General features: G+C 40.6%; 1 pseudogene; it reads left to right on the top strand.

The window, feature by feature from the left end:
• Positions 1 to 468: 468 nt before the first annotated feature.
• LOC133759315 (N-alpha-acetyltransferase 50-like) lies at positions 469 to 2,633 on the top strand (annotated as a pseudogene).
• Positions 2,634 to 25,845: the final 23,212 nt, after the last annotated feature.

Genomic DNA, 25,845 nt, shown 5'->3' with positions numbered 1-25,845 from the left:
GTATCCAGGGCAGGAACTCCAGCATCACTACCCTCAGATGACCTGAGGATGGTACCTTCTGTTTTCTGCAGTGCTGGTGTTAGTGCTGTAATCCCCAGAGTAACTCTCACTACAGGTGGGACTTAGAGAAAGCCCTGTTTGTTCTGCTTCAAGTCCAAGGCTGCCCGTGCACGATCCCTGGAATAACCTGTACTTACCCTAAAGGACCTGCGCAAGGACACTGTGTTCTGCAGCTATGAGACCGAGACTGTTGGTGCTGTGTTCACCCCGTGTAACCTGGGAAAAATTCTATATGCTTTCCACTGCTCTAGGCCTACACCTGCCAGTTCACAACCTCCAAGATAACTTGTTGGACATGAGTAAGGTTCCCACCAAATCCAGCAGCTCTGATACTGTGGTTATTAATGCTACTTCATAGGCAACAGTCACCTGCACTCACCCCACGGAACCTGGAGAAGGCCCTTCGCCATGGCTGTGCTGCACAAGGCACAATCCCCAGCATAACCCATGCTTGCCCTGTAGATACCTCATGTCCCCCAGTGCTAAGACTGTGGGAGTTGGTTCTGTAAGCTCTGATATCACCATTGCTCAACCAGCAGGGCCCAGTGAACGACCCAGCCATGTCACACAGCCTGGGGGCCAGGGCTGTCAGTGCCACAGCCCCAGTATCACCAGTGCTCAATTAATGGGAACTATGGGGGGTCGCCTCTGTGTCGCATAGCACCAGGAATGTAACTATTGCCATCACAAACCTCTTTCATCTCTGTGAGGTCTGCAGACATACACCTTTTGAAATGCATGCACACTATAATGTTATACCACTACCTATAAAATTGCTATACGCTAGAAAATTATAGCACTTGTTTACACTGCTAACACTGATTACAGCTGAAGAGATCACATGGTGGTTACACTCTGGGCTCATGTAGAAACAAACTCAAATCAACTACCCAGTGGACACTCTACATCCCAAAAAGCTCTCTAATAAAACCTGCTCCATAAACAGCTTTCACACCAGATGCACAGACATCAACACAGGGACACCTGGAATGTTAGGAAGCATCTTTGAAGTAATGCAATAATTTTCTGTAAATAGAACCTGATTTAAGGAAAATCTATAAAATGTCTTAACATAATTCAAAATCATATTCCTGAGGAAACCCTCTGAGATGTAAGAGAGCACAATTAAAAGCAATGAGGAAAAACAATGCATGATATGAATGAGAAATTCAATAGAGATAAAAATCATTAAAAACATCAATTAGAAATGTTAGTACTGAAGACTTCAGTCAATGACATAAAAGTTGTAGTTGACAGCTTTAAAACAAAATAGATCAAGGAAAAGAAAGCATTACTGGTCTTGAAGGTAAGCTTTTCCAAGTAGCCAGACCAAGAATGATCTGATTATTGCTTAGATCCCTTGTCTATGTTCTGGTGGAACAGTGGTCTTTCCACTTTTTACTTGTTGAACACTTCGGTTAGGGATACGTTAAGCCTGTGATTACAAACTAAGTTGAAAGTTTGTTGCTGCAAAAATGAAAAGGAAAAGAAGAATTAAGGAAGGAAAGAAAGAAAGGAAGAAAGCAATCAAGAAAGAAGGAAAGAAAGATGGAGAGAGGGAAGTACAATTATGTTCTTCAAATTGTATCTAAGACAAAGGAATTAAAAAGAATGAAGAAAGTCTGAGATATATGGAACACCACCAAGTGAACAAATATTCGTGTTATAGGAATAACTGGAGGGGAAGAGAAAGGAAAAGGCATTGATGAATTATTTAATGAAATAATAGCTGAAAACTTCCCCAATTTTGAAAGAGATGCAGGGGGCTCAAAAAAAAAAATACCTTTTCTAAAGCATTTTATAGACAGTGGGGCGGCAGGAGACACCTCCCACCCACTTCGGAGGCTCAGAGCAGAGCTCAGCTTCTGCGGTCTCCATCACACGCTCAGCTCCTTGCTCCCTGCCCTAAGCGAGGAGGCCAAGGAGGCCTGCTAGTGAGGTTGAGTGGCCAGAGCTGAGGGCGCTGAGGGCTCTGGGTAGCGGTAAGGACGGCCTCAGCAGGCGGGGAAGGTGAAAGGGAGCCGGATCGAGCTGGGAGATGTGACACCACACAATACTAAACAGTTGAAGAGATTAAACCAAGTCATCTTTCCAGTTGGCTACACTGACAAGTTCTGCAGGAATGTGCTGGGGGTTGGAGAGCTAGCAACACCTGCCTATGTCAATGATATTGCTGTAGGTGTGGTATGCTGTAGGTAGATCATTCACAGAATCAGAAGAGGCTTTACATCATGACACTAGGATTCTGGCACCTTACCGAAGGCCAGGAATAGGGACAAAGATGCTAAATCACGTCTTAAACATCTGTGAAAAAGATGGCACTTTTGACATGTAGCTGCAGGTCCAGAACAGCAGAGAGTTGGCAGTTGACTCCTACAGGAAGTTTGGCTTGGAGATTATTGAGACAGAAGAACTGCTCTAAGAGGATAGAGCCAGCAGATGCTCACATGCTGCAGAAAAACCTCGGAGTCCCTTCTGGTTAGAATGTAGATGTGCAGAAACAGACAACAGAGCAAATGACAAATGAACTTTCCTGCACTTGCTTATCGCCAACTGAGAGGAAGGCCCATTGATTCCCCTGACACACACACACTTTGTTTTAAAGCTTTCTTCCTTCTTTGTTCTTGTTTCTCCTCCTTTCTTTCCTTTCTTCTAGAAGTTTCATTCTTACAAGGACTTTCAAAAATAATCATGTTTTATTTCTCTTATTTTTGTGAAGTGGTTTGGTTGAAGGAAAGAGATGGTAGATATTTACAGTTTCACAGTTAAGATATACAGTCCCAAAAATTTGGGCATCAAATAATTTCAACTTTTTTAGCTGATTTTTTTTTAATGTCCTGCTTTCACATTGAAGATCAGAGCTTGCAAAAAGTTTCATTTCCAAAAACAAAAAGAAGCAGCAACAGTATCTTGTTCTCTAATTATAGACAAGTTTAGTGTGTTTGTGGGACTTTGCATTTTTAAAGACTATTTGTGGAATTAATCCCTCTTCATTGCCTTCACTCTACCTTTAGTCCTTATGAGCACTCTCAGGAGCTGAACCATTGTTACCCTTGTTGGAAGTACTAAGTTTATTTTGGTTTCTAGAGCAATTTATTTCCTCTCTTGTTGGTGGATGGGGCAGTTTGGGTAGGCAGTGTTATACTTTGGCTTAAGTATTTGAATTAAACTGTTTTTTGCTAGTGAGTGGGTTTGTTAGCAAGTTTGTTTTTCTTGTTGTTGATTATTACTAGTGGCATTAACTTTGAGAGTTGGGCTGGTGAGATTAATTTTTTTTAATATCCCAGCTAGAGATAATGGCTTTTTACTAACCTAAAGAGGTTTGTGTGATTTAAGTTTTTTCTGCTGTTCTTTTTCTTCAGTAAATCCAGTAATAGTTTAATATTAAAAATGGAGTTGATGGGCTGGCGCCGTGGCTCAATAGGCTAATCCTCTGCCTGCAGCACCAGCACACCAGATTCTAGTCCCAGTTGGGGCGCCGGCTTCTGTCCCGGTTGCCCCTCTTCCAGGCCAGCTCTCTGCTATGGCCCGGGAGTGCAGTGGAGGATGGCCCAAGTGCTTGGGCCCTGCACCCACATGGGAGACCAGGAGAAGCACCTGACTCCTGGCTTCGGATCAGCAAGGTGTGCCGGCTGCAGCGCGCCAGCCATGGCGGCCATTGGAGGGTGAACCAACGGCAAAGGAAGACCTTTCTCTCTGTCTCTCTCTCTCTCTCACTGTCCACTCTGCCTGTCAAAAAAAAAAAAAAAAAGGAGTTGATGTTCTTATAGGTCAATGCCCTTAAATAATCCCAAAGCAGATGTTTCTTCTCGGACACATTCAAAAAATAACCTAAAAGGAAGCGTAGAGGTACTTGTGGCACATTTAATGCATTTAATGTTGACTAATGCAGACTATTAAAAGTGTGACCACCAATCTTTTGATAATACAGGTAGGATATCTAGACAGTATTTTTGAGAATAACATAGCTGTGCTATCCCTTACCTATTGGAGAACATCTCAGATTTGCGTAGATTCTGTGCCTATGTATTTTGAGGTGAAGACTTTGGGGTAAGGGAAATTGTTAAACATAGTGCTTCTATTCTTGGGAAAGTAGAAGTAGAAAGTGTTAATAATGCAGATAGCACTGTGACCTCTTCTACAGATATGACTGGTTTATGCCAGATAGTTTTCTGGTGCGTAGGGAGTGACTTTGACAGATTGGTAACTTCTGTGAGATAGGAGACATCTGAAATCTTCATGTTTTCCTCCCATGGTCCCATCTCCAGTATTTAGAACAGATTGCCAGTACTGATGACTCCAAAACTGCTCTCATTAAACTTTAAAACAGTGTACAGGGCTTGGGCTTAAGTGGAATATTGATCATAATACTTATCCTGTTATGTAAATACTGGTGTAAAGCTTCATCTTCTGATATTTTAAATGACAATTATTAGGCAAAGTGCTATGTACACTTTATAATGTTGTTTTTGTTTGAAAATGTGAAAGTACAAAGTACATAGACTTTGCCAGACTTAATTGAGTGCCAACAATAATACAGAAAAGAAAGATAGTTGATGAGTGAGTTTATAGGGTTCTAAACTCCAGATAGTTAAATGTGGAAGGGACCATACTAGTTTGTAGGGTATCAGTTTCTTAAACTTTTAGACCATCCAAATCTGAGGTTAGAAGAAAAGCTTAGTAGTAAGCACCTCTACCTTCATGGATAAATTTCAGCTTGGTCTTACCAAGAAAAGAATGAATTGAGTCAGAAGCATAATTAGTTTGAAGAATTCAGCCTTTTTGCAAACTTCCAGATATCAAAATAGATTTTGATATATAAATGACATTGCCTCTGTTTCTATAACCATTTCACCTGGACTGTCTAATCGATTCTATGAATGTATCCCTAAATTTATTATTGAGAAACCTCATTACTAAGTACATGTTATTTAAGGAAGAAAAAAAATCTTGAATTGAGTGTTTAGGCTCCCTGTCATTATAAAATTTCTTTTTCCACACTAGTCAGTGACTTAATCTAAATTGTAAATGTTTGTAAAGGGTTAATTGTCCTACATCAAACTTGTATACTATCCACTTAGAGAGGAAGAGGAGATGGGACAGGTAGAGGCTACATGTAGTTCATACGCCTATGAGTCAGTAAGGACCAATGTAGTGTCCCATGTTGATTTGGTTATTTTGATATGTGGTAAAAATTATCTTTAAATTCAAACAATACTTGTGTTAACTGGAAGATCACAGTTTACATTCATCATTTTTCAGGACAGATAGTTCTTACTGTGGGCAAAACAGTCAAAATTTTACTGTAGGGTATCCCCATATGGGTTCTAAAGAAAAGCATCTGTAGAGAAATCTATGTGATATATAATTTGTCCACATTAGTGGGAAAAGAAGTTCTGAAATATATCTCTTTTTTATTTATTTATTTTTTTATTTAGTAAATATAAATTTCCAAAGCACAGTTTATGGATTACAATGGCTTCCCCCCCATAATTTCCCTCCCACTCGCACCCCTCCCATCTCCTGCTCCCTCTCTTATTCCATTCACATCAGGATTCATTTTCAATTATCTTTATATATAGAAGATCGATTTAGTATATATTAAGTAAAGATTTCATCAGTTTGCACCCACACAGAAACACAAAGTGTAAAATACTGTTTCAGTACTAATTATAGCATTACTTCACATTGGACAACACATTAAGGACAGATCCCACATGAGACGTAAGTACACAGTGACTCCTGTTGTTGACTTAACAATTTGACACTCTTGTGTATGGCATCAGTAATCTCCCTAGGCTCTAGTCATGAGTTGCCAAGGCTATGGAAGCCTTTTGAATTCGCCAACTTCAATCTCATTCAGACAGGGTCATAGACAAAGTGGAAGTTCTCTCCTCCCTTCAGAGAAAGGTACCTCCTTCTTTGATGGCCCCATTCATTCCACTGGGATCTCACTCACAGAGATCTTTCATTTAGGTCTTCTTCTTTTTTTTCCAGAGTGAATTGGCTTTCCATGCCTAAAATACTCTCCTGGGCTCTTCAGCCATCTCAAAGGCAGTTACTCATCAATTGAAAGTCCTCCAAAAAGAGAACTATTGGGAAACTTTGAAATGTGGTGGTGGAAAAAAGAAAAGTTCCTTCAGTTTTTTTGGAGGGGATAACTTTTAAAAAATACTTAATAGCTAAGTTTACTTGGTGCAGTAAAGATTAAACCTATCAATTTTAACATTGCTGTGGTGGAGCGGCAAGGTGGCGGAATAGGAAGGGAGCACACTGATAGTCCGGGAAGAGACAGTTTAATAAAAGTGGAGATACTGCAGGTTCAAGGAAGAGTAGGGGAAGAAACAGCAGAGGAAACTCTTCCAGAACTAGTGATTCACTGTGGACCTGCGTGGAGAGCGTGGGAGCCCAAGTTCGGGACACCAGCGGCAGACTCAACACACCAGTGCTGGAACGGGAGATGAGCCGAACCTCAATAGCCCGAGACACCAGCGGGAAAGCAGAAAGAGGAGGCTAGAGGGAACGAGGCTTGAAACTCTGTGGGGAAAAGTTCACCAGGCTAACTAGAAGAGAGAGAGGAAAAACAAAAGTGACCAATATGGACACAAGTTTCTCTCTCTCCACTCACCTCTCAAAGGCGAGCAAGACAAAAAGAGCAGGCGCCATTTTGGACATACGTCATAAGCGGGGCGACCTCAGGTCTGCACCGGCCCTGAGCCTAGCAGAAAAACCTGCCTCTGGGGGGGGGGGTGAAATAACAGGAGATTAGGATCTAACTTGGCAACCCAGTGGGAGACTACAGGAGAATTGGAGCCCACACCAAGGGCAGCAGAGATTCCCTGTGTAGTCCTTGGGAAAGAGCTTCCAATCTCTGGCTCCTGTTGGTATATCATCTGCTAACTACCTCCAATTATGCTCAGCTGTGCGGAATTACTTCCCTTTTGAATAAATAAATTAAAAAAAAAAGAATGAAAGAGAGATTTACCACGCCTATCCTGGGAGTGTCACCTTTGGCACACCCTCAACCCTGAGGAACCAAACACAGCTCTCAGGCCACACCCATCTCAAGCCTCTAAGGCTCCATTGAAAGCAGACAGTCCACTTAATATAGAGCCATAGTATAACAAGAAAAAACACCACAGTGAAGAAACCAAATATCTCCAACATGCCAAACAACAAACGCAAAAACCAAGGTAACAAGAACAAGGAAGACACTATGACGCCCCCAAATGAAAAAGACACCCCAATTCAAGATTATGAAGATGATGAGATCGAAGAAATGCAAGAAGCGGATCTCAAAAAATTGATAAGAACATTAAGAAGTTCTCAAAAACAAATTCTTGAACTACAGAAATCCTTAATGGACAAGATAGAAAATCTCTCTCATGAAAATGAAATACTAAGGAGGAATCAAAATGAAACGAAACAACTAGTAGAACAAGAAACTGTGATAGTGACGAGAAATCATTATGAAATGAAGAATTCAATAGATCAAATGACAAACACATTAGAGAGCCTATAAAACAGAATGGGTGAAGCAGAAGAGAGAATATCGGACTTAGAAGACAGAGAACAGGAAAGGAAACGGGCAAACCAAAGAAAAGAAGAGGAAATTAGAAATCTAAAAAATATTGTCGGGAATCTACAGGATACTATTAAAAAACCTAACATTCAGGTGCTAGGAGTTCCTGAAGGCATGGAGAGGGAGAAAGGATTAGAAGGCCTTTTTAGTGAGATACTAGCAGAAAATTTCGGGGTTTGGAGAAGAACAGAGACATCTTAGTACAGGAAGCTTATAGAACCCGTAATAAACATGACCAAAAGAGATCCTCACCACGACATGTTGTAATCAAACTCACCACAATGAAACATAAAGAAAAGATTCTAAAATGTGCAAGACAGAAACGTCAGATTACTCTCAGAGGATCTCCAATTAGACTCACAGCAGACTTCTCATCAGAAACCCTACAAGCTAGAAGGGAATGGCGAGACATAGCCCAGGTACTAAGAGAGAAAAAACTGCCAGCCCAGAATATTATATCCTGCAAAGCTCTCATTTGTGAATGAAGGTGAAATAAAGACTTTTCATAGCAAACAGAAATTGAAAGAATTTGTTGCCACTCGTCCTGCCCTGCAAAAGATGCTTAAAGATGTGTTACACACAGAAACACAGAAACACAGTCATCAATATGAAAGAAGGTAAAGGAAGGAAACCTCACAGCAAAAGATCACAGGAAGCTCAATTTCTCTTTGACATAGAATTAAAATCTGATGCTCTGTTAAAGCAATATGTTAAAGTAATCTATTATGTTCTCTTGATGTCTGTTAAATTCTAATTGTTCAAAAACAGCTGAATTTTTATTAAAAGCTATGGGTTATTTAAATATGTGCTTTTTTCAAAAATTTGAATAATCACCTTGTAACAATGATCAAATTTGGTCTATGTTATGTCATGATTTTAAGAAATCTTATTTCAACCAGATATTTTGGATTTTGAGCCTTCTTGGCATTCTTGACAGGCATTCAAAAAATCAAAGTTTCAAACAATCTGGTCTCTAAAATTTCCAGTAAATCCTGGACTTTGGTTTTTCCAGTTTGGGCCCAACTGAAAAAATCGAAGGACCTATGTCTCTCATCTTATAGAGACACCAACTAATCAGGCTATTTTAATTATATTAGAAGTACTGTCAAGGTGTGACGTGGTACCAAATTTTAAGTTTCTATAATGGAAAATGCTATTAATACAAATGTTTGAGAATTAAAAAGTCTAATGATCTTGTGTTACTAGACATGATAGTTATCTTAATGAGAAAGCCCCAGAGGCCTAAAGGGTTAAATACTTGTAAAATCCTACAGGTGCTTTCAAAAATACTGTGAAGTAAGCAAGTGCCTCTTGTTGGTTGATGAGTTTATAATTTTAAACATGGCAACTTAAAGTCTTTTGTCATCCACAGTCATATATGATTTGCTGCTCATAAAACTAAAGCATTGTTGGTTCTGTGTTTAGCTGTCCTCCTATAGGTTCCTATGGACTTTTTCCAGCCACTTCTATTGTATTCAGTACTTTGGGATGGCTCTGTAAACAGATGAAGCCGATAATATATTAACAGTACCAACTGAGAGAAAGTATGGTTAACTGAATTTACTAAAAACAAAAAGCAATTCAAATCAATTGTCAATCTACAAAAAGAGTTAAAGATTTTAAAAGCTATTATTAAAATTGCTATATTGGTCTATTATGTTATGTTATATGTGTGTACATATTGTATGTCCACATGGGAAAATTTTATTAAGAATTTTATTTTGATTGGCTTATAGATAAGATTGTCCATAAATTTAAGCTGCTAAAATTAATCAAAGATACATTTTAATTCGTGTGACCTGAATCTCTGCATCATATGTTTTATACTTGTTGGTAGAAAGAAACTAAAACCATTTTATATGGTTGTGCTTAAGTTTACTGGTTAAACAAACTACACCATGTTAGATATTTAAGAGGTGTTTTCAAATACATGATTCTTAAAATTTATGGAAGGCATTGGACCTTCTGGTCAATGTTTTCTTAAGTTGTTATCTAATGGTTGAAACTGTTTGCTAAGTATTCATGTAATATTGCTATTGTCAGGAAGTGATCTAGGACTTGCTCCCTCATTTCTCTATTCTAAGCCCAACTTGTTCTTTCATTTCTCTATTCTCCTCAAGGTAGGAAACTAATTCTATTATGAAGGAATCTGTAGAACGCACAATTTAATCTTTAGACCTTATAAAAGTGATGGCTAACATTTTTCCGTAATAGCATAGCCAAAATAAGAGCTTAAATAATAATCTCATAGCTAGATTAACTTCGCCATCAGCGAAGTAAACAGTAAATAGAAAAAAACCTCCCTTTCAGACCAAAGGGAAAGAAAGTTTTTAGGTGAGAATATAATTTTCCTCATGGGCATTGTCTACCTTAGAAAAACTACTACAGAACATGCCTGTGACTATAGACTTGTAGTTCAGGCCACTGAAGATTAGAGATGGGACTTGGGCACTCCCTTGACTTGCATCCTCTGGTCTGCTTTAACAAAAACCAGGAGGAAAGGAAAGCTAGGCATCAGATGCAATGGGTGGCAGGCCTATTAATGGCTGATCTGTACAGTGATCTGCCCCTCAAGGAGACCCAATAGGCCAGTCTACTGCAGTGGCTTTCAATGTGGTAAGCCTGGGCTTCAGCAGAAGTCAGCTTGCGAAGAGCCCTGGCAGCTCTGCCAAGAGTTGGATCACTGGAAATGGACCTGCCCTGGAGTCGAAGAATGCCCAGGTCAGAGCCACAGATCTTATTGGCTCTAAGCTGAAAAGCCCTTCACTCAGCCCAACTTCCAAAGTGACCACTGCAGCTGAGGGGATGGTCAAGTAGGGTCAGCAACATTGCAGGCAGAACTGTGAATTTCTTGTTAGAGATGCCCCCTGCCTTTACCTGGCCAGCTCTCCTCCCAGGCCAGCCAAGTAATGAAAGTCAATAGGGTGCCTTCCCCTAGGAGGTTCACACCTCCCTTAGGATGTACCCCTTGTGAAGAGATAGATAGGTCTGGGCCTCTTAACTTACAAGGCCTAAAGCCCACCAGATTATTATCAAGCCCCTTCTGTCAGGTTCTATTTGCCTCTCAATCAGAAAACTTAATTGTAGCTTAGACAGCACCTTTCTTAGCTCCTCTAATAATGACTCTGTCCTTTGTTCTAGACCCTGTCTAGCGCACTTGGGCCTCATTCCTTTGTAATCATAACCTCTACTCTACCACCAATGGCTCTACTCCCAACCTGTGTGTACTGATGGTCCTCTTCCCCACTTAATGCTGTATAATTGTACAGACCTGGTTAATGCCACTCTTAGGATCATTGGTTACTATCCTCACCCTGCCTTTTATGACCTTGTCTAAATATGATCAGAGTCGGCAAACTTGGAAGGCTTCCATAGCCTTCCATAGCAACTCATGATGACAGCCTAGGGTGGTTAGTGGTGCCATAAACTAGAGTGTCAATTTGTTGGGTCAACAACAGGAGTCACTGTGCACTTGCTCCTCATGTGGTATCTCTGTCCTTAATGTGCTGTACATTGTGATTTAATGCTATAACTAGTACTCAAACAGTATGTTTCACTTTGTGTTTCTATGTGGGTACAAACTGTTGAAATCTTTACTAAATTGATCTTCTGTATATAAAGAGAATTGAAAATGAATCTTGATGTGAATGGAAGGGGAGAAGAAGCGGGAGAGGGGAGGGTTGCGGGTGGGAGGGAAGTTATGGGAGGGGGAAGCCATTGTAATCCATAAGCTGTACATTGGAAATTTATATTCATTAAATAAAAGTTAAAAAAAAACATTGCTGTTACTTCTGAAATAGACTTTTGTGATGCTGTGGTTAAAAAAAGAACATTTTATAGTGAAATTGTCAAGAGTTGAAGACAAAGAAAAGAATCCTAAATACAGCAAGAGAAAAACATCAAGTTGTACGTAAAGAAAGGCCATTCAAGTAACAGGAGATGCCTCAGCAGGAATTTTATGGGACCAGTAGAAAATGAGATGATTATTCTAGGTCTCAAAAGAAAACAAACTGCCAACCAAAAATACTGTAGCTAATAAAACTATCCTTTAGAAATGTTGGAGAAATAAAGTATTTCTCAGACATACAAAAACAGTGAATTCATCACCTCCAGACCAGTGTTACAAGAAATTCCTTCAAAAGTACAGGTATCACAACCACATGAAAACACATGGAAGTACAAAACCCACTGACAGCAGAAACATGAAAGAGAAAGAGAGGAGAGTCAAACCCTATCATGATTTAAATTTACCAAAACACAAAGATATTAAGAGAGGTAAATGATCAGTAAACAATTGACAAAATGACAGACAGGAATTGGTTTGTACCTATCAATATTAACCTTGGATGTAGATAGATTAGATCCAAGATGGCTGAAGAGAGAAAAGACATTGCTGATTTTGACCACTGGAAGATAACAGAAGAAAAGGGGAGAAACAACATTCCCACGAGACAGCTGGAGAGAAGTTTGCAGTAGAAATTCTGTGGACCAGTTGGGATGGCACAGTCATGCATCAGTGCCTAGGACATGACAGCGGCGAGTGGGGCACCGCCAGCAGCTCCCACAGGAGGAGACACCGTCTTCTTGGAATGAGGTGAGAGAAACCTGCGGCAGCCCATGTCACTGGTGGTATAGCCTGTGGGCGAACCTCACGGACCCCACTTGACTTTGAATAGGGCCTGGAGCACTTGTTGGTGGCAAGGTGCCCATGTAACCCCATGATGGGAGAGCACATTGCTTTCTTCCCATCCCCCTACAAGGGCACCTGGTCGCTAGCAGGGAGGAAGTACCAACTTCATAAGGGAAGTAGAGGCTGCTGCAGTCTGCATGATTGGGGGGATTTTAGCAGAAGGCTAAATCCATGGTCCCCATTAACTTTGAGTCTGGCCTGGATGGTTGGATGGAGAGAAGGGCACCCACCTGGGCCTGGGAAATGCTCCCCCGACCTCCACTCTATCAAGGTGTCTGGACTCAACTTGCCAAGGAAGAGCTCCAACCAACTTCCACTGGCAGGCTGCTGCTGGCTCATGCCATGGCTCGCTCCTTAGAAAGGAGAGGTTTTTGGAGCTATAATAGATCCTCTGCTCCCTGTGGCTATGGGAGCCCTGTACGCTATGATTGTGGGAACTCTGAGACCGTGATAGAGCATGAAGTGTGGCTGCCTCTCTGGGCAATTGCTGTGTCTGGCTTCAGAAGGTCAGAATTCCCTGAGCCCTGGGGTGGGTCATTGCAGACGGTTCCATGCTCACACTGAGGAGTGCACAGATTCTTTGAGCAATTCCTGCGCTTGTGTGGGTGGGGTGTCTAGTCACTGCGAGCTCACCGGGTGCAACTGGGGATGAGGCTGTGATTACTAGAGCCAACACGATCATGCCCTTCCCCTGCTGATGATAGAGGAGATCTGCCACGCCCAACATGGGTGTCAATCTGGACACTTGTTCCACCCATGGGCACTGGCCGGAGCTTCCTGGCCCCACCTAGCACAGAGCTCTGGATATCTGCCGAAGGAGCAAGCACTAAGCCACAGAGGCATATTTCAAAGATAAAAAACATCAGAGGAGAAAACCAACAAAGCTTCCATAAATACCCACAAATAGATGTAGAAATGCAAGAAACATTAAAAAGGCAGAAAATAGGACTCACCAAAAGGAACACAACAACACTTTAATATTAGAATGTGAAGACAAAGAGATAGATGAAATGCCTGAAAAGGAATTCAATAGAATACTCATAATATTATTCAAAAATACAGAGAAGCAAATACATGAGTTAAAGAAATTTATACATGACATGGATCAGAAATTCTGCTGGGAGATGGAGATATTGAGGAAAAAATAAAACAGATATATTAGAAATGAAGAATCAAGATGTCAAATAAAAGATATGATACAAAACCTTAACAACAGACTCAGTGAGTCAGAAGAAAGAGTATCTGGGGGCCAGTGCCATGGCTTACTAGGTTAATCCTCTGCCTGCGGCACGGCATCCCATATGAGCGCCGGGTTCTAGTCCCTGTTGCTCCTATTCCAGTCCAGCTCTCTGCTGTGGCCCGGGAGGGCAGTGGAAGATAGCTCAAGTGCTTGGGCGCCACCACCTGCATGGGAGACCAGGAAGAAACTCCTGGCTTCAGATCAGCATAGCTCTGGCCATTGTGGCCATTTGGAGAGTGAACCAATGGAAGGAAGACCTTTCTCTCTGTCTCTCTCTCTCTCTCACTGTCTGTAAACTCTACATGTTAAATAAATAAATAAATAAATCTTTAAAAATAAAAATAAAAAAGAAAGAATATCTGAGCTAAAAGACAAATTCTTGCAAATAGGAAATAGGGAGAAAAATTAAAAATCTGAAAATAGTATTCAAGATTTATGGGATACTATCAAATGACCAAACATACATGCCTTAGTAGTTCCTGAAGGTTTGGAAAGAGAGAATGAATTAGAAGACCTATTCAGTGAAATTGTAGCAGAACATTTCCCTAATTTGGAGAAAGGGACATCCAAGTACAGGAAGCACATACAACTCCTAATGGATGTGATCAGAAAAGATCTTCACCATGACACATTGTAGTCAAACTTTCCACAGTAATACATGAAAGATTCTAAAATGAGCATGAGAGAAATTCCAGGTTACAGAGACTGAACATCATGCCCCTGAATGTACAGTGGGTCATAGAAGAAATCAAAAGGAAAATGAAAAAATTCCTAGAAATGAAAGATGACAACACAACATATCAAAACTTACATGGTACAATAAAACCAATGTTAAGAGGAAATCCTGTAGTATTTATTGCCTGCATCAAGAAATTGGAAAGGCATCAAACAATTGATCAAACAGTGCAACTCAAGGATCTAAGAAAACAAGAACAAACCGAACTCCAAATTAGTCAGAGGAAAGAAAAAAATTAGAGAAGAATTAAACAAAATTGAAACAAAAAAGATACAAAGGATCAATAAAATGAAGAGCTGTTTTTGAAAAAATAAACAAAATTGATAACAACTATGATAACAACTAACCAAAAAAAAGTATTTTAGGCATGGAAAGCCAAGACACTCTGGAAAAAAAAAAAAAACCTAAATGAAAGATCTTTGGAGTGAGATCCCAGTGAAAAGAACAGGCCATCAAAGAAGGAGGTACCTTTCTCTGAAGGGAGGAGAGAACTTCCACTTTGACTATGACTTTGTCTAAACAAGATCAAAGTCGGCGAACTCAGAAGGCTTCCATAGCCTTGGCAACTCATGACTAGAGCCTAGGGAGATTACTGATGCCATAAACAAGAGTGTCAATTTGTTAAGTCAACAACAGTAGTCGCTGTGCACTTAATCCCCATGTAGGATCTCTGTCTTTAATGTGTTGTGCAATGTGAATTAATGCTATAACAAGTACTGAAACAGTATTTTACACTTTGTGTTTCTGTGTGGGTGCAAACTGTTGAAATCTTTATTAGTATATACTAAATTGGTCTTCTGTATATAAAGATAACTGAAAATAAATTGGCCGGCGCCGCGGCTCAATAGGCTAATCCTCCGCCTTGCGGCGCCGGCACACCAGGTTCTAGTCCCGGTTGGAGCGCCAGATTCTGTCCCGGTTGCCCCTCTTCTAGGCCAGCTCTCTGCTGTGGCCAGGGAGTGCAGTGGAGGATGGCCCAAGTCCTTGGGCCCTGCACCCACATGGGAGACCAGGAGAAGCACCTGGCTCCTGGCTTCGGATCAGCGCAGTGTGCCGGCCATGGCGGCCATTGGAGGGTGAACCAATGGCAAAGGAAGACCTTTCTGTCTGTCTGTCTCTCTCTCACTGTCCACTCTGCCTGTCAAAAAAAAAAAAATGAATCTTGATGTGAATGGAATGGGAGAGGGAGTGGGAGAGGGAGGGGTGCGGGTGGGAGGGAAGTTATGGGGGGGGAAGCCACTGTAATCCATAAGCTGTACTTTGGAAATTTATATTTATTAAATAAAAGTTTTTAAAAAATAAAATTCCAAAATGAAATGTAAAAAAAAATATATGCTCATTAAAAAAGACCTAGATTAATAAAATTAGAGATGAGAAAGGTGATGTTACAGTGGATATCATAGAAATAAATAATCAGGCATTACTACAAATAGCTTTATGCCAGCAAATTGGAAAATCTAGGAAAAAAATGGGTGGATTTCTGGACACATACAGTCTACCAAAATTGAGATCATGAAGACATTGAAAACCTAAATAGACCAATAACCAAGACAGAAATTGAATCCGTAATAAAGACCCTTCAAATAAAGAAAAATCCAGAACCAGATGGCTTCCCTGCTGGTTTCTACCAAAATTTTAATAAGAACGAATTCCAGTTCTTCTTAAACTATGCTAAACAGTTGAAAGGGAGAGAATCATCCCAAACTCCTTCTGTAAAGCCAGCACGTATCTTCTGAGCATATAGAAGGGAGGGGCTCCAAGGCTTCAGTCACAAAATAATTACAAAGAGAGGGAAGTGTTAATCACCCTGACTTGATCTGTGCACATTGTATACATGTATGGAAATGTATGGAAATGTCATATTGTACCTCATAAATATACGCAACTATCGTCAATCAAAAATTTTTAAATGCCTTAAAAAGTAAATTTAAAATATGAATGTAAGCACTAAAAGTATGAGTTTTTGAAGAAAATATGTATGTAAATATTTGTGATTTTGTTTATGCAATGGTGTTTTAGATGTGACACCAAAAATATAGCAACTAAGGAAAATATTGGACTTCATCAAACTTAAAAAGTTGTGTTCTCCTAAAAACACTCTCAAGAAAGTGAAAAAACCATTCACAGAAAGGAAGAAATTCTGGAAACCACTCATGTAACAATTTAACTTAGATTGTATAAAGGGTATTTCAAAATAATAGAAAGATAGATAACCCTATCAAAATGAGCAAAGAATATGAACAGGTATTCCAAAGGAGATATAATATTGGCCAATAAACACATGTAAATAGTCTCAATATCATTTATAATCAGTGGAATGCAAATAAAAACGAGCCACTAATAATTACAATAAGAAAGTCAGACATTTAATAAGTATTGAAGGCATGGAGAAATTGGAATCGTCATAATTCTCCCGTGGAATGAAAAATGGCACCACCACTTTGGATAAGGTTACCAGATGATTCAAATTACACTTTAAAATATAAACCCAAAAGAGCTGAAATCAGGGATTGAAATAAAACTTGTATACACATGTTCATTGCAGCTCTCTTTCTAACAGCCAAAACATAGGAACAACTCAAATGTCCACCAACAGGGGGATGGGTAAACAAACTATAGTATCTCCTGTCAATACAATATTATTCAATCATAACGAGAATGGAATAGTGATATGTACTGTAACAGGGAGTGCAAAATTTGTCAAATGATGGCCATTATGAAAGATAAATTGGCAATATGCTTTTTCATTGATCTGTGATTCATATTGTAAAATAAAGTTTACAGCACCTGTATCATCAGATAACAAACAACACTGGATATTGCTCCATTCTTTACTGTTTGCCAATGTGAGTTACAAAATGCCATGTTACTAGGTCAAATTCCATTATTTTATTGAAATAGAGTGGAACACTTTTTCATGCTACACTATTCAACTTTCTTTTTCTAACAGCTCATTCATATTTGTTGCTATTTTCACGTAGATTATTGTGTTGTTCTTAGTCATTTGTAAAAGTTTTTCACAAATTAATACTTTTAGCATCTTTTTTGTGTTTTATACCCAGTGCTAATCACTGCTTTTTGTCGTATCTATTTTTTTATTATAGTCTCTAGTTTTGTTATCATGTTTAGAATTTCCATTGTCCAAGATTACAAGGCACGCCCCTGTATCTATCCAGCTTACAACTAGCACAACAATGACAGTTGTTCAGCTTATCAGTTGAGATACCAGAGTCGCATGGAGTACCTGGGTTCAGTTCCCAACCCTAGCTCCTGATACCACTTTCCCGATAATGTAGCCCCTGAGAGGCAGTGGTGATGGCTCAAGTTGGGAGACCTGGTTTGAATTCTTTTTTTTTTTTTTTTTTTTTTGACAGGCAGAGTGGACAGTGAGAGAGACAGAGAGAAAGGTCTTCCTTTGCCATTGGTTCACCCTCCAATGGCCGCTGCGGCCGGCGCACCGCGCTGATCCGAAGGCAGGAGCCAGGTGCTTCTCCTGGTCTCCCATGGGGTGCAGGGCCCAAGCACTTGGGCCATCCTCCACTGCACTCCCTGGCCACAGCAGAGAGCTGGCCTGGAAGAGGAGCAACCGGGACAGGATCCGGCGCCCCGACCAGGACTAGAACCCAGTGTGCCGGCGCTGCAAGGCGGAGAATTAGCCTAGTGAGCCGCGGCACCGGCCTGAATTCTTAACTCCCTTGACCCACCCTGGTTGTTGCAGGCATTTGAGGAGTGAACTAGCAGACAGGAGTTCTCTCCTTCTCTCTGTCTCTCAAAACAACAGCAGCAACATAAAGAATTCTCCTCTATTTCTGGTCATGCGCATTTATGAATTTAGGGATCATCTATTCCTTACTAATTTGAAAACACTGTAGAACTCTGAGACTTAGTTGGGAAGGGAAGAACTGTAGATATTTGGCAACCTTTTTTCTGCCAGCTCTCATGATAAATAATAGGTAATTTTAGTTTTAAGCCTTACATTTTACTGCTGCATACCAATATACACTTGCTATCTTTAAATTTCAGCAAAAACAAAATCCCCTGTCAAAGAAACGTTTGCATGGTTGCTAGGAACTTACCTCTTACAAGCTTTGATAGTGGTAGCACAACACTTGAACATGTAGTGGATTACTGCCTGCACATGGCTAGCTGCTGATCTCATGCATGTTAGTTCCTTGGAGACTCAAGGGGCACATTTTATAAATGGATTCATATATGAATGATATAGAGATTTGTAGCAGTATCAATTTAGAGTGTTGACAATGACTTAAATTGTATTAACTGCTATTTCTCTAGCCATCACTAATTTCCTCTCTTTACTAATGGGAAATAAACTTGTAATACCAATTTATCTTGCCTTTGGGTTCCTAAGCCACTTAATGGAAATGAATTATCTCCTATTTGTAAGGTATATTAAAATATGCTGGGGCTGGCCCTGTGGTGTGGTAGGTAAAGCTACCACCTGCAGTGCTGGCATCTCAAGTGGGTTCCGGTTCATGTCCTGGCTGCTCCACTTTCTTTTTTTTTTAACTTTTATTTAATGAATATAAATTTCCAATGTACAGCTTATGGATTACAATGGCTTCCCCCTCCCATAACTTCCCTCCCACCCGCAACCCTCCCCTCTCCCGCTCCTTCTCCCCTTCCATTCACATCAAGATTCATTTTCAATTCTCTTTATATACAGAAGATCAATTTAGTATAAAGTAGAGATTTCAACAGTTTGCACCCACATAGAAACACAAAGTGAAACATACTGTTTGAGTACTAGTTATAGCATTAAATCACAATGTACAGCACATTAAGGACAGAGATACCACATGAGGAGCAAGTGCACAGTGGTGACTCCTGTTGTTGACCCAACAAATTGACACTCTAGTTTATGGCACCACTAACCACCCTAGGCTCTCGTCATGAGTTACCAAGGTTATGGAAGCCTTCCAAGTTCGCTGACTCTGATCATATTTAGACAAGGTCATAAAAGACAGGGTGAGGATAGTAACCAATGATCCTAAGAGTGGCATTAACCAGGTCTGTACAATTATACAGCATTAAGTGGGGAAGAGGACCATCAGTACACACAGGTTGGGAGTAGAGCCATTGGTGGTAGAGTAGAGGTTATGATTACAAAGGAATGAGGCCCAAGTGCGCTAGACAGGGTCTAGAACAAAGGACAGAGTCATTATTAGAGGAGCTAAGAAAGGTGCTGTCTAAGCTACAATTAAGTTTTCTGATTGAGAGGCAAATAGAACCTGACAGAAGGGGCTTGATAATAATCTGGTGGGCTTTAGGTAGGCCTTGTAAGTTAAGAGGCCCAGACCTATCTATCTCTTCACATGGGGTACATCCTAAGGGAGGTGTGAACCTCCTGGGGGAAGGCACTCTGTTGACTTTCATTACTTGGCTGGCCTGGGAGGAGAGCTGGCCAGGTAAAGGCAGGTGGCATCTCTAACAAGAAATTCACAGTGCTGCCTGCAATGTTGCTGACCCTACTTGGCCATCCCCTCAGCTGCAGTGGTCACTTTGGAAGTTGGGCTGAGTGAAGGGTTTTTCAGCTTAGAGCCAATAAGATCTGTGGCTCTGACCTGGGCATCCTTTGACTCCAGGGCAGGTCCACTTCCAGTGATCCAACTCTTGGCAGAGCTGCCAGGGCTCTTCACAAGCTGACTTCTGCTGAAGCCCAGGCTTACCACATTGAAAGCCACTGCAGTAGACTGGCCTATTGGGTCTCCTTGAGGGGCAGATCACTGTACAGATCTGGCTGCTCCACTTTCAATCCAGCTCTCTGCTATGGCCTGGGAAAGCAGTAGAAGATGGCCCAAGTCCTTGGGCTCCTGCACTCAGATGGGAGACCTAGAAGAAGCTCCTGGCTGCTAGTTTCAGATTGGCCCAGATCTGGCTGTTGTGGTCATTTGGAGAGTGAACCAGCAGGTAGAAGACCCTCCTCCCCTCTGTCTGTCTGTCTGTCTGTCTCTCTGTCTCTGCAATTCTACCTAAAATAAATAAATAAATCTTTTTCTTAAAGATTAAAATATGTTAATGTTGATGGAAAAGAAAATATCACAGAACAACATTGTAGGCAGCAGGATTCCTGGTGATGCAAAAACATCTTCAAACTAAGAAAAAGCACCATCCGTAAGGTTAGGCCTTTCCTCACCATCCAGAGGAATGGAAGGTGATATCTGGAGTTCATCCCCATTGAATATTCAAAAGGGGTTGGAATTTGGGGTGGGCTCAAACATTGCCCGTTACCATACCCTCTTTTGGAAATACCGGAAGCATCCTGGTGTCAGGTGCATGACTGGAGAGGAAGGGCTCCCCATGATACTTTTATTATAACAACATGGTAATAACCTAAAGTTCTTGAAGGGGACACATAGCAGATACTTCCAGCTAGTGTGCGTTCTAAGCTCTCAGCGTCACGGAACTTGCAGTTTCTGCCACAGAGGAGGAAGGGGCGCTTGGTGGTACATGGAAGGCAGACCCGGATGTTACAGAGAAAGCGAGGTTGAGTGGTGCCCAGGAAGGGAGTTGTCCCAAGTGAGGGATGTGGCAGGCTGTGGAGTGAAGCCTAGGATTGCATGAGGCTGTCCGTGTGTTGCCTGCTCTGCCAGGCGGGCACTGCCCCACAGCCAGCTGGGACTGTCTGAAGCCTGCACAACACAGCGGGTCCCCTGGAGCTGGCCAACAGCCGTTCAGCTGGGGCTTTCAGACCTCAGCTCCTCTCCATATCTGCCTGTTCCCACAAGAAAAATATGAGTTTAGAGGGTTTTTTTCCTCTACAAATACTTATTTTTAAGCTTTACTCTCTTTATATTGTAAATGTTTTATTCTAAATGTTCTATTTGAATAATTCATAATAAGTCCACCCATGACTTGGCCTCTGTCTATACTTCTGTTGGAAAAATTATAACACTTGCCACAATGTTGATTTCAACCTGCTAAAGGCATACTCTGAATAGTCCTTTTTGCCATGTAGGTAATAACATAGCCACAAACCTATCCATACCATTAGTGAAATTGTATTTTCAATTTTTAAAATTCCTTAGCAATAAGAAATATTGTAGATTTACTATGCTTTGTGTTCAGCAAATAGCTTTCTTAAAACTGCTGTTGTGAATGTTGACACTTTTGTCTTCTTTCTGGAAGTATCTATTTCTGTAAAGAAAATATTAAGTCAAAATCTAAGTGAGTGGGCTGGTGCCGTGGCTTACTTGGCTAATCCTCTGCCTGCACCCCAGGTTCTAGTCCCGGTTGCCCCTCTTCCAGTCTAGCTCTCTGCTGTGGCCCGGGAGTGCAGTGGAGGATGGCCCAAATGCTTGGTCCCTGCACCTGCATGGGAGACCAGGAAGAAGCACCTGGCTCCTGGCTTCGCATCGGCGCAGCGCCAGCCGTGGTGGCCATTAGGGGAGTGAACCAACAGAAGGAAGACCTTTCTCTCTGTCTCTCTCTCACTGTCTATAACTACTTGTCTAATAAAAAAAAAATCTGAGTGAGTGGAATTCCTTCAGAATTTGGTCAATTGTTGATTTGACTTGATACAGATATCCTGAGGGGCAGTGCTCATCTGGGTACCTCCCAAAGGGTTTACAGCTTTCCTCACATATTTTCTACCAGCTTTTGTCAATCAGATCATCAGATTGGAAGATATTTAGTCGTTCAACAAATCTCAATAGCATTAGACACTATACTAGACCTGGAATACACAGACATATAGATACAATCTTATCCTCATATATGACCATATGCTCATACTATGTAAACACTCTAGTACCTAGTTCCACTCCCATGATGCACCTCTCTGTCTCTGTCTCTCTGCCTCTTCAACTCTGTTTTTCAAATAAATAAATAAATCTTTAAAAAATATGTTAATGTTGATGGAAAAGAAAATATTGCACAACAACATTGTAAGCAATAATGTTCCTGGTAAGGCTTCTTCTAGGTTTTCCCCTTCATACATGAAAGAATTCATTGGATTAAAGAGCTTTACAGAAATAAAGGCCAAGGTATGCATTAGGGAAGAGGGCATTTGTGTATGTAAAGAACAGAGAACCATGTGCAAAAGGTGTCATCCTCACTGACTTCTACTTAATCAACTTGAAATCACGATGACTTGTGTCCAAGTGCATTGAACAAGAACTACTAGTAGCTACTTAGGAACACATCCTGTATTTCTACTCCCAAGTTTTATTTGTATCCTTAAAAAAGTTGTCTTTGTGCCCAAGACTGTTTGTACCAACTGTGCTTGCTATTGTAATTAGATAATTTAACTAAAGATTACTTAAAATGATTAAGTGCAAGTACAAAAAAGAAAGAAGTTATTTCTAGGAAAACCAAGTTGAAAATGCTTTGAAAAAAATTTTAAAGGGCTGAGTCATTAAAAAGAAATGCTACCAGTTATGAGAGGATGAGATAAATGAAATTTGGGGAGATACTCTAAAATTCTGGAAGTAATCTGGACTTAGACTTCTCCACAAATATCTTTAACTTCTTGAACTATTCTTAAAAATCCAAAACTTCAAATTATGGATGTTAGATTTTGCGTGTAGTTGATGAAAAGAGATGATGTGTGATGCTAACTGGCAGTAATTAGTCTCCTTTGCTTTCTGAAAAAGTGCCTCCTTCACATATCTGAAGACTGAGTTAAAAAAAGGTCTCTAAGGGCTGTGTGTACCGAGCACTGGCAACCAGTTTATTTTCTTGTGTCTCCATGGGCCCTCGCTTAGAGCTGACCTCTGCTGGTAGGTTCTTCTGGGGGCCACTCCTGCAGCTGCAGCTACCTGGGGACATTCCTGGAGCTGGATGGTCTGAGATGGTTTCAGTCAATCACATCACAGTGGTGAGTGTTGGCAAATGATTGGTCAGCTTTCATTATGGTCTCTCATCCCAAGGAGGCTTTGTAGCAATATTCTAAGATAGCAAGAGCAGAAGCTGAACAGTCTTTTGAAGTCTAGACTTAGAAATCCCAGACACCACATTTGCTGAATTCCATTACTCAAAACAAATCAGAAGACCTGGCCAGATTTAAGGGAATAAAGGCATAGATTCAGAAAGTTGAGGAATATCTTGTTAGGGATTAGAAGGAGGATGTAAAATCAGCAGAAAAGGCACCATATTGACTGCAGGAGGTAACAGAAAACATTTGCAGAAGGAGGTCTCAAACTTGAGTGCATATTAGAATCACTCCGAAGAGCTGTTTAAAAATACCAATGGCTGAGTCCCTCCCCACCAGGTCTAATCTTACTGGTCTGGGGTGCCGTGTGAGTATCTATATTTTTTAACCTCTAAGATGTTTCTTTTTTTTCCCAGAAACCTTTTATATTAGGAGTGCAAACTTCATGCATTTCACAAATACAACTTTAGGAACATAGTGATTCTTCCCACTGTACCCGCCCTCCCACCTGCGCTCCCACCCTTCTTCCTCCTTCCTCTCCTTTTCCCATTCTTATTTTTTACTAAGATCTATTTTCAATTTACTTTATACACATATACTTTATACTAAGTAAAGAGTTCAACAAATAGTGTGGAAAAAAGAAGCTGTTCCTCAACAGTGGAGACAAGGGCTGTTCAAAACCATCGCGTCTCACAGTGTCAATTTCACTTCTGTAGATTGCCTTTTAGGTGCTCTATTAGTTATCACAGATCAGGGAAAACATATGGTATTTGTCCTTTGGGGACTGGCTTGTTTATTTCACTAAGTATGATGTTTTCCAGTTTCATCCATTTTCTTGCAAATGACAGGATTTATTTTTTACTGCTGAGTAGTATTCCATGGTGTGTATATCCCATAATTTCTTTATCCAGTCTTCAGTTGTCAGACATCTGGGTTAATTCCATATCTTAGCTGTTGTGAATTGAGCTGCAGTAAACGTTGGGGACAGGTCATCTTCATTCATTTCCAGAAATTTTTGGATTTCTCTTTTGATTTCTTCTATGACCCACTGTTCCTTCAGGAGCATGTTGTTCAGTCTCCATGTGTTTGCATATGCTCTACAGATTCTTAAGTTGTTGATTTCCAGCTTTGTTTTATTGTTATTTGAGAAGATGCATGGTATGATTTCAATTTGTTTGAATTTTCTGAGACTTGCTTTATGGCCTAGCATGTGGTCTAATCTATGGAAGGTTCCGTGCAGTGGTAAGACAAATGTGTATTCTGTGACTGTAGGATGAAAAGTTTTGTAGATACCCATTAGGTCCATTTGGTCTGTAGTGTTGATTAACTCTGTTGTTTGCTTGCTGATTTTCTGTCTGGTTGATCTGTCCATTGCTGAAAATGGGGTGTTGAAGTTTCCCATTACTATTGTATTTGAGTCTATGTCTCCCTTTAGGTTCCTTAACATTTCTTTTAAATAGCCAGGTGCCCTGTAATTGGGTGCATATACATTTATTATAGCCACATCTTCCTGTTGAATTGATTCCTTAATCATTACGTAGTGTCCTTCTTTGTCTCTCTTAACAGTTTCTGTGTTAAAGTCTATTTTGTCTGACATTAGGATGGCTACACCAACTCCTTCTTGGTTTCTGTTAGCATGGAATATCTTTTTCCATAAGATGCTTCTAACAACAAGCTAAACTTAGGAACCATCGCTTTGTAGTGTAGCCAAGGAGAAGCAAGGAAACAGTTTTTAAACTAGCTTCATATTTATTTCATGTATCTTTATGTCTTTTATAATGTGCTCTTTGGTTGTTTTAGACACTCATTTCTAAACTACTTCATATCTGTGCTTATTTTAAAGTATAGCAGGAGATTGGCAGGGGAGAAGGCATTGGAAACAACACATGGTATCACACCTTTCTCACAACTTAACTACAATAATACAGATTTACATTGCACATGGTAGGGGCATTTATTCATTTATTTATTCAACAGGCATTTATAGAGACTGACTGTGTGCCAGGTGCTATTCAAGGTAACACAGGAGAGTGAGCATACTAAATTTCCTATTCTCTACCCAACTCTCCTACCATGCAGTTAAATGCACTTTGTGTTTTCCTTAAAAATCCAAGATTGTGGAAGATTTGGGCTCTAAAATCTCTGTCTACCAGCTGTCATTCACATGAGTCCTTTTACAACTCTGCGCTGCAACTTACCCGTGAGTTTAAACATAATAAGGGTTAACCATATAATCTAAGATCAGTACCAGCTCCCAGCCTGGCTAATCCTAAAACCAAGTAAATGGTCCTGGGCCAGGGGACTGGGATTGAGTAGGAGTTAGGGAGCTGAAGGTGGGGAGAAAGCACTAAAGAGGGAGCATCATGGGAGTATGGTCCCTAGTTATGGAAAAGGGCAAGAAGGGAGGGGTGCAGGACGAGGTCGGTGAGGCAGTTGTGGGCCTTTATAGATCGTATTATAGATTATATAGGGCTGTGAAGCATCAGCACTGAAGACCAGATCTCTGTCACATCTGCGGGTGATATGATCAGATTAATATCAGAAAAAGGTCACCCGGGCTCCTTGGTTGAAGATGTATTGGGACAACAGGGAACTAGAGGCAAGAAGATGGTATATGCTGTAGTTTAGGCAAGTTTCGGTAAATACC

Source organism: Lepus europaeus, chromosome 5, assembly GCF_033115175.1.
Source record: "Lepus europaeus isolate LE1 chromosome 5, mLepTim1.pri, whole genome shotgun sequence".
Taxonomy (NCBI): domain Eukaryota; kingdom Metazoa; phylum Chordata; class Mammalia; order Lagomorpha; family Leporidae; genus Lepus; species Lepus europaeus.
The sequence above is the reverse complement of the archived record's forward strand: the minus strand, read 5'-3'. Positions and strand labels throughout refer to the sequence as shown.